Below are 7,249 nucleotides of genomic sequence, written 5' to 3'. Positions count from 1 at the left end.
ACCTGTGTTTCATCACCAGTGATAACATCACCAAAAACATCGTCTTGCCCCTCTAAAAGGTCTTGCCAAACTTCAACTCTCCTCTGCCTTTGTTCAACAGTGAGCTCCTTTGGGACCATTTTTTTGCATACACCTTTCTCATGCCAAGATTTTCAGTTAAGATTTTCTTAACTGTTTCTCTATCAATGTTTACTTGGGCTGCCATGCTTCTCACAATCAGCCAAAGATTCTGATGCATAATTTGACAAATATTTGCTGTGTTTTCATGAGATCTGCTCATTCCTGTCTGCCCTGACCTCTCTTCATCAGTGTTGCTTTCTCTCCTCTCAGGAAAACATTTTATCCCTCTGTACACTGATATTTTTCTTCATGGCATTATCTCCATAAACTTGGACTAACATGTTCCTGGTTTCACTTCCACTCTTTCCAAATTTAACAAGAAATTTAATATTTGTTCTAATTCAAACTCTGACATTCTCACAATGGCACACAAAAACATGCAACAACAATAAAGGATGCCATTCAGTAAGAAACTGCCACACATCCACAGGAACACAACCGTACGACCCTGATACACTAAGGTTATGAAACCTTACTGAGGTGTCTATACAGGGCAGCCAATGTAAGCACATGGTGGCAAATTCCCAGACTTAATTATCAGACCTTGAAGGTGTGGATTTGGGTACAAGTGGGCTGGGTGGGGGAAATCCTATTTCAACAAATCTCCTGCACATATGAAGAGTGTACTATGTATTCTTGCCTCCAGGTTAATGAAGAGCAAAGAGCTACCTTTTGTTACTGGACTATAATACATGGTGTTTGCACATGAACTCTATGGACACCCTGTAGATGTCATATGATCTAATAGGATTAAATATTTTGGAAAAAATTTATAATTTAGAATAACTAAAAAAGAAAAATGTCTGAAAAGGCTTTTTTTTTTTTTTTTTTTACAAAAGCATTTATTTTTAAAGCACACATTTTCAAATTTGTATCCACAGTGAAAAATATCTTTTAAGACTCTTAAGAGGAAAAAAGTTTATATATTTTATATGATTTCTCCAATTATCTATATGAGTATATATTTTCTTTCTGTTTATTCAGGAGAAATCTTCATTCTATTTAGACAGAAAAGTAAAGCCCATAAATATTATTTCAAAAGTATCCACCATACTTTGAGGACACACTCACTTGTTTTCGATACCACACTCTGAACCCTAAATTTTGATGGTTTCATTGTATCGCAATGAAAGTCGGGGTGGGCTTTAGCAAAAAAAAAAAAAAGTGAACCTTTCAGAGTGCACATTTGCTATTGATTATCAGAATGTGTCAGATTTGTGGGTGGGGAGGAGAGAGGGCGAAAAGGGGGTAGTTGCATGATATATTAATAAGAAACAGTTTGAGGCAGTAGATCATTAAAGCATGGTTAATTCTGAAGCCAAAAGCCACACATGCTTAACTTTCCCCCTAGCTTTAGAACCAGTCTTCATGTACGCAGTCCAGGAACTAGGGCATTACTCTTTGAAAGCTAAGCCAGTGTTTAGAAAATCTGAAATTGAGCTAACAGCGCAGCATATAGAAGTCACACAGGATGTTATTTTAAACTATAATACAGAAACTTCAGTTCATTTGATATCTTTATTTCTTACATGTGGGCTTGAAGAAAGCATGCGTTGTACATTTTTGCTTTACAGACACGCTGTTACAGGGCATTTTCAACTATAAGGAAAGTTTGAGGTCCATTAAAGAGACAGGATCTTAACAGTTTTTGGAGCTTGGTAAAACAAAACATAAAATGATTTCCCTCATTTCTTCCCCTGTAATAATATGTATTTTCAAATATCACTCAGGAGTCATTTAGGAAGGCTAACTGGGAGAATCACATACTTCAACTGAAATGTTTATGCAGTTTACATATCTAACTCACATCCTATCAACTTGCCCCCTTTGCACTGCACATAAGTCAAAGATTTAAACGCATAATTGGATTGCAAGGAAGAGCTGTGTGATACTTAAAAGGAATACATATCACGTTTATTGATTGCTTTTGGCTAATTCTTATACTATCCTCTAAGCACTGGAGTCCAGATATCTCACATGATTCACACCCTACACTTAAATTTTCTCCTGTTACTTTATCAGTTTTATTTGACTACTCCCAAATGTTAGATCAGATGGTTAATTGTCACCTTCCACTAATTGATTAGCTGCTGTAAAATGTGAAAAAATGGAATGTAGAGTTTTAAATCAATAACATATGCTTTTTTGTTCACAATGGTCTTGAGATTATGCATCTCTGTTTTAGATATAACATATAAAAAGAATGTAATATTAGTTGAAATTTGTGTCTTCAGTCTACAGATAAGCAGAACACTCTTTTGAATATATCACTAATATAAAACAATCCTGGGTACAGCTTCTTAGCTTTATTTTAAAAGAAGAAGAGGAAGAAGAAGAAGAAAAGAGAAAAATATGAAAATATAAAGAAAGAACTTTAATTTCATCAGTGTAAAAATCAGAAATGAAAGTCTATAAGCTCCAGCTGTAGGAATAGTGTCTGAGTCCATTTGTGCTGCTCTAACAAAATACCTCAGACTGGGTAATTTATAAAGAATAGAGATTTATTCCTCACAGTTCTGGAGTCTGAGAAGTCCAAGGTCAAGGAGCTGGCAGGCTTGGTGTGTGGTGAGGCATCCAACCTCTTCTTCATGTCTTCCAGAGGCAATGAGTGTTGTGCCCTCACATGATGGAAGGGACAGGAGGGCAAAAAGTTGCCCATGCTACTTCCTTTGTGCGCTTTGATAAGGCACTAATTTATTCATGATTGCAGAGCCCTCGTGATTAGATCACTTCCTAAAAGTCTTCTTAAGGCTCTCACAACGAGGATTAAGTTTCAACATATGAATTTTGAGAGATATTAAGACCATAGAGAATAGAGAAGTCTGTAATTTAGAAAAGGGTCAACTCAAGTGTGGTGGCAGCCCTGCACCTTGACTGAGGCCACAGTGTGGGAGGAGCCAGACTACTTTGGGGACAATATATTATAACTTTTCTCTGCTCCAGTTTAATTGAAAGGAGGCATCGGTCAGTATAGATGCTTGTAAACAGGCTATTGGCTATTTAAACATAATATATTATTTTTATACTTTATCACCTTCAAGCTTTTAATAGGACCACATCTCCTTCAAACTTTCCCTGAATTGACAATAAGTTGGGAAACTGTGACACTAAGTAGAAACAAATTGAATGTGGAAAGATTTTATAACTATAGGTATTCTAAAAATTAAAGCACACCCCTTTCCAAATGGCTGTATGATTTTAAAAAATAAGCAAAACTAAGGATAATGAATAAAAATTGTATGAAAAAATTATATCAAGCTACTTAGATAGCAGAGGAGGAGATGTATTCTATGGTTGAATACTGAAAAAATAAAACATAGTAATTACACAGCCGTCAATAACAATTTTGTTGACAGCCACTGAACTCTTTTCATGTTTTCATTGTTTTATATTTGCTATGTTTATGCTTATGTCCAATTAAATTAAAAATTATTATTTTATTACAGTGCATGATATTTCATTATGATTTAAACAGCAGTGATCTGTACAAATCCACTTGTAAGAAGACATTTTTGACAATGAATATATATTTCATCCAAGATCTGAACAATCTTGTCTTTAAAATTATTTTGTTCATTCATTCACTTATTAGGCCAGCAAGTTCATGTTGATAGACTTTTTCTGCGAGGCACTGTTTAAGCAAAGGGAACATAGCACTTGTTCATTTATTCATGTGGTTTTGGTTGCTTTGTTGTTGGTCTATCTCCCGAGATTCTTGTCTTGATGGGAGGATTTTAGCTGTTCTGAAGAAAATTCAAAGGAGAAATTGATGAGAAGGATCACTGAATAATCGTGATTCTATTTTTTAATTTTTAGACAGTTTTTCAGTTTCTTCCATTTATATTAAAACCACTTCCTTTTCTTTCTTCACATGAGAAGTGCCCAGCAAGGCCTGAGTCAACTTTAATTTGACAAGACTAAGTTTTTCACAAACACTGAAGATGGAGACACAGGAGTTAATTTCACAGGGAACAACAAAGACCTCAATTTTTGCATACCTAAGTTTGTGATGATAAAACACATCACTGTTACATACACACTACAAAGGAGTTTGTGGCAAGTACAAATAAATTATGCATAGAACCTTCACTGAACTATTATTATGCTCTTATAAGAGAAATGTTTGCAATTCTGGCCTGGCTCAACCCAAGAAATTAGGATATCATTAACCATTTAACCATATATTCAGCTGTTCATGGACTTTCAGTGAATGAGACATGAAGACAGAGAGAGAGAGATTGACTTTAAATCACATTTAGTGACACGATGAGCAAAATATAATGTACTGCATTACTTTTGTGAATTTTTCATATTAAAAAATAAGGAAAAAGGATTCTAGAAGAATACTGGGGGCGGGGAACACTGTTTAAAAGGAGTTTATTTTACAGCTTCAGAAAATATCAGCCTGATTCAGTGCATTAAATCCTGTTTGAAAAGAGAATTTACATGAAAGAATTGAGTCACCCCAGATCATGTTGGCACTGGCAGAGCAGACAGATGCACCTCAAGGTTATGATCATCAACCTCGGCTGGAGGTTGCCATTGCTTTGTCTGATGGGTTGTGTTGCCTGTAAGAGAATAGCTGAGCACGGAGACGCTCAAACCACACTGCCTGGATTTTGATCTTGTTTCTACAACTTAAGAATAGTGAGACTATAGGAAAGTTAATTAACTTTGTCCTCTCTAAATTCCCCGAAGTAGAGCTGATATTTTTTTTTAATTCACAGAGCTGCTCTGAGTTAATAAAATTAGGCTTGAAAGGATTTCTAGGGTGCAATAACGATTGGCTTATCATTTTTGTTTCTATTAGAATTTATTTCAAGTATTATCATTTCTCTGACATCCATTATTAACCCTGTCTCTGGGATTCTCAGCTGACAATCTCAACATCTAATTAACCAAGATTATTGAATTCCTTGGGTCTTTTCTCTCTTCAGTTCTCATGTGTGTTAATTAGATTATTTGTAAGAATAAACGTCTTCACTAGCTCATCTACGTAGTGTACGTTTATTGTGCTGTCTTTTTCGTCTCTGTTTTATTTGTCCTGCTTAGATTGGGCTTTTCAAGTTGCTTCCGGTCACGTTGCTCCTCATGTAAATTCTTTCAATGGCTTCCCTTTGATCTTGGAGTGAATTTTTACTTCCATAATTCACCTGCGTGATCTGGCTCTGTCTCTATCGTCATCCACACTCCCCATCACCACCAGTCAAATGAACTTTCACTTTGTGCCTCCACTGACCCTGCTCTTCATACTAAGAGAAAAAGCTCCTTCACATCATAGGACTCTGTCCATAAGGTCCCCTTTATTTGGCATGCTCTTCCAACACAATGGCTTTTTTTTTTTTTTTAACTTTATCTAACTCAACACTGTTATTATTCCAATGTTAATATGACTTTATTAAGGGAAGCCTCTCTGACATTCCAAACTTGCTGATCATTAACTTCTGCTGAAAGTCTCCTGAAATTCCTCTACTCTTTCTAAAGTATCCTGAGGTTTTTCATGATACGTACCTAACCCACAGATTTAATATTTATTTGCTCAATTCAACAAAACCCAAGACTGTGCCTTCTCGCTCACTGTTGTACTTCCGGCACTAAGTGACTGATCAATTATTTTTGGATCCATAAATAAACAAGTCCTGCTGCATCACTAGGAATTCTGATGTTAGAAAAATTCCTTAACTCTCTTCTACAGGTTATTAAACTTCAAAACATGAGCTACAAGATTCCGCTAAGCTTTAAACTGTGCATTTAGAGGGCAGCTACACTGACTTTACAGCTCATTCTAGTTAGAATGGACACCTAAGAGGCAATTCTCCTCTCCCATTTTTCTGTGTGCAGAAGCAAAAAGGACCCACACACCCAGAGATAACTAAGAAATGACCTCACTATTACATATGTCAACAGTCATGTTTATTCTTCAGAAGAGTCCTTAGAGCTGTTTGAGGGATAAAACCTTGAGATAAAGAAGGGAAAATGGGCAGTAGGTATCACTGGTGCCACTTCCATTGGGTTCACTCCATCTACCTCCCTCTGGTTGGACACACATACACACAAAAGTAAAAAAGTAAAATACCTATTTTTTAAGTTTCTAGTATTGAGATCTTAATTCATTCAAACTATCAAGATCCTGGGGGAGGTTATTGTCTTTAAAATTATTTAGCTTTCCTGGGACCCATTCTGAAAGTTCCTTGGGTGAATAAATAAAACGGTAGCCTGGAAGCATTTAGGCCTCAAGAACAAGGCAGAAGTCTCAGTGTTCAAAGCAATGGAGAGCTGACGGTTGTGCAAATGGCGCCTGATTTCTTCCTCCTAAATAGGCTCTGCTGATGGAGCTCCAAGCTTCTTAGGTGCCCAGCACAGTCAACAGTGAGAACTTCTGGGATGGGCAACATAATTGGCACAAACGTCATAAAATTTGAAATCCATCCTGCCAGTCTTTCAATCCTGACTCCACCACTTAGAATTTTATGTTTATTTAGGACAATCTAAAATAAAAATTTAAAAAAAAAGACAACCTAAGTGAAAATGTAAATAGAAAAATATAGATTGCTTGAAAGAGGTGAGCAGCATATTTTATAAAATAATTTATAGCATCATAAAATGTTTTTTTTTCTTTCTTTTTATTTATTATTCCATCTCCATAGAGACAATCAAAAATTGCCAGGGCTGACTATTTTGCCAGTTGTTGTGGCCGGGCATTGGGAAAAATTTTTAATTAGCAATGGTTTAGCCTTGGATAACCCTCATTGGCTACGATACAGCCACTGAGCAAATATGCACATCATAAAATGTCTAAAGAATCCTTCCTAAAAGAGAGTTTGAACGTCTGAAATTAGAAAATACTGAGATTTTTACTATGAAATTTATTGTCTGTTTTGAGATTATTTCGCTTGTGCAAAAAGATCCATCTCCGTATAACATTAAAAATATAATGACTGCATGCAAAATAATTTCAAATTCCATTCCGTGAGATCCTGGCGTTTAAGCAGTAATTCAGAGAGGTTCATTGAAATACAGTGTGGTCATGAAAGACACCACCTTGGGGACCTGATACTAACAGGGAAAGTACATGGGGGATAGCAAATAAAACTGTCTTTTCTGGTTTGGAGAATTTAGAGCTGCATTA

General features: G+C 35.9%; 1 non-coding gene across 1 annotated transcript; it reads right to left on the bottom strand.

Moving 5' to 3' along the window:
- Positions 1-6,758: 6,758 nt before the first annotated feature.
- Positions 6,759-6,899, bottom strand: LOC111722836. Its single transcript, XR_002771491.1, has one exon. It is a non-coding gene; the product is annotated as a U4 spliceosomal RNA (small nuclear RNA).
- Between the last annotated feature and the right edge of the window lie 350 nt (positions 6,900-7,249).

Source organism: Otolemur garnettii, unplaced genomic scaffold (assembly GCF_000181295.1).
Source record: "Otolemur garnettii isolate 467f Iridium unplaced genomic scaffold, OtoGar3 scaffold00578, whole genome shotgun sequence".
NCBI lineage: Eukaryota > Metazoa > Chordata > Mammalia > Primates > Galagidae > Otolemur > Otolemur garnettii.
This window is presented reverse-complemented; position numbering and strand designations above follow the sequence as displayed.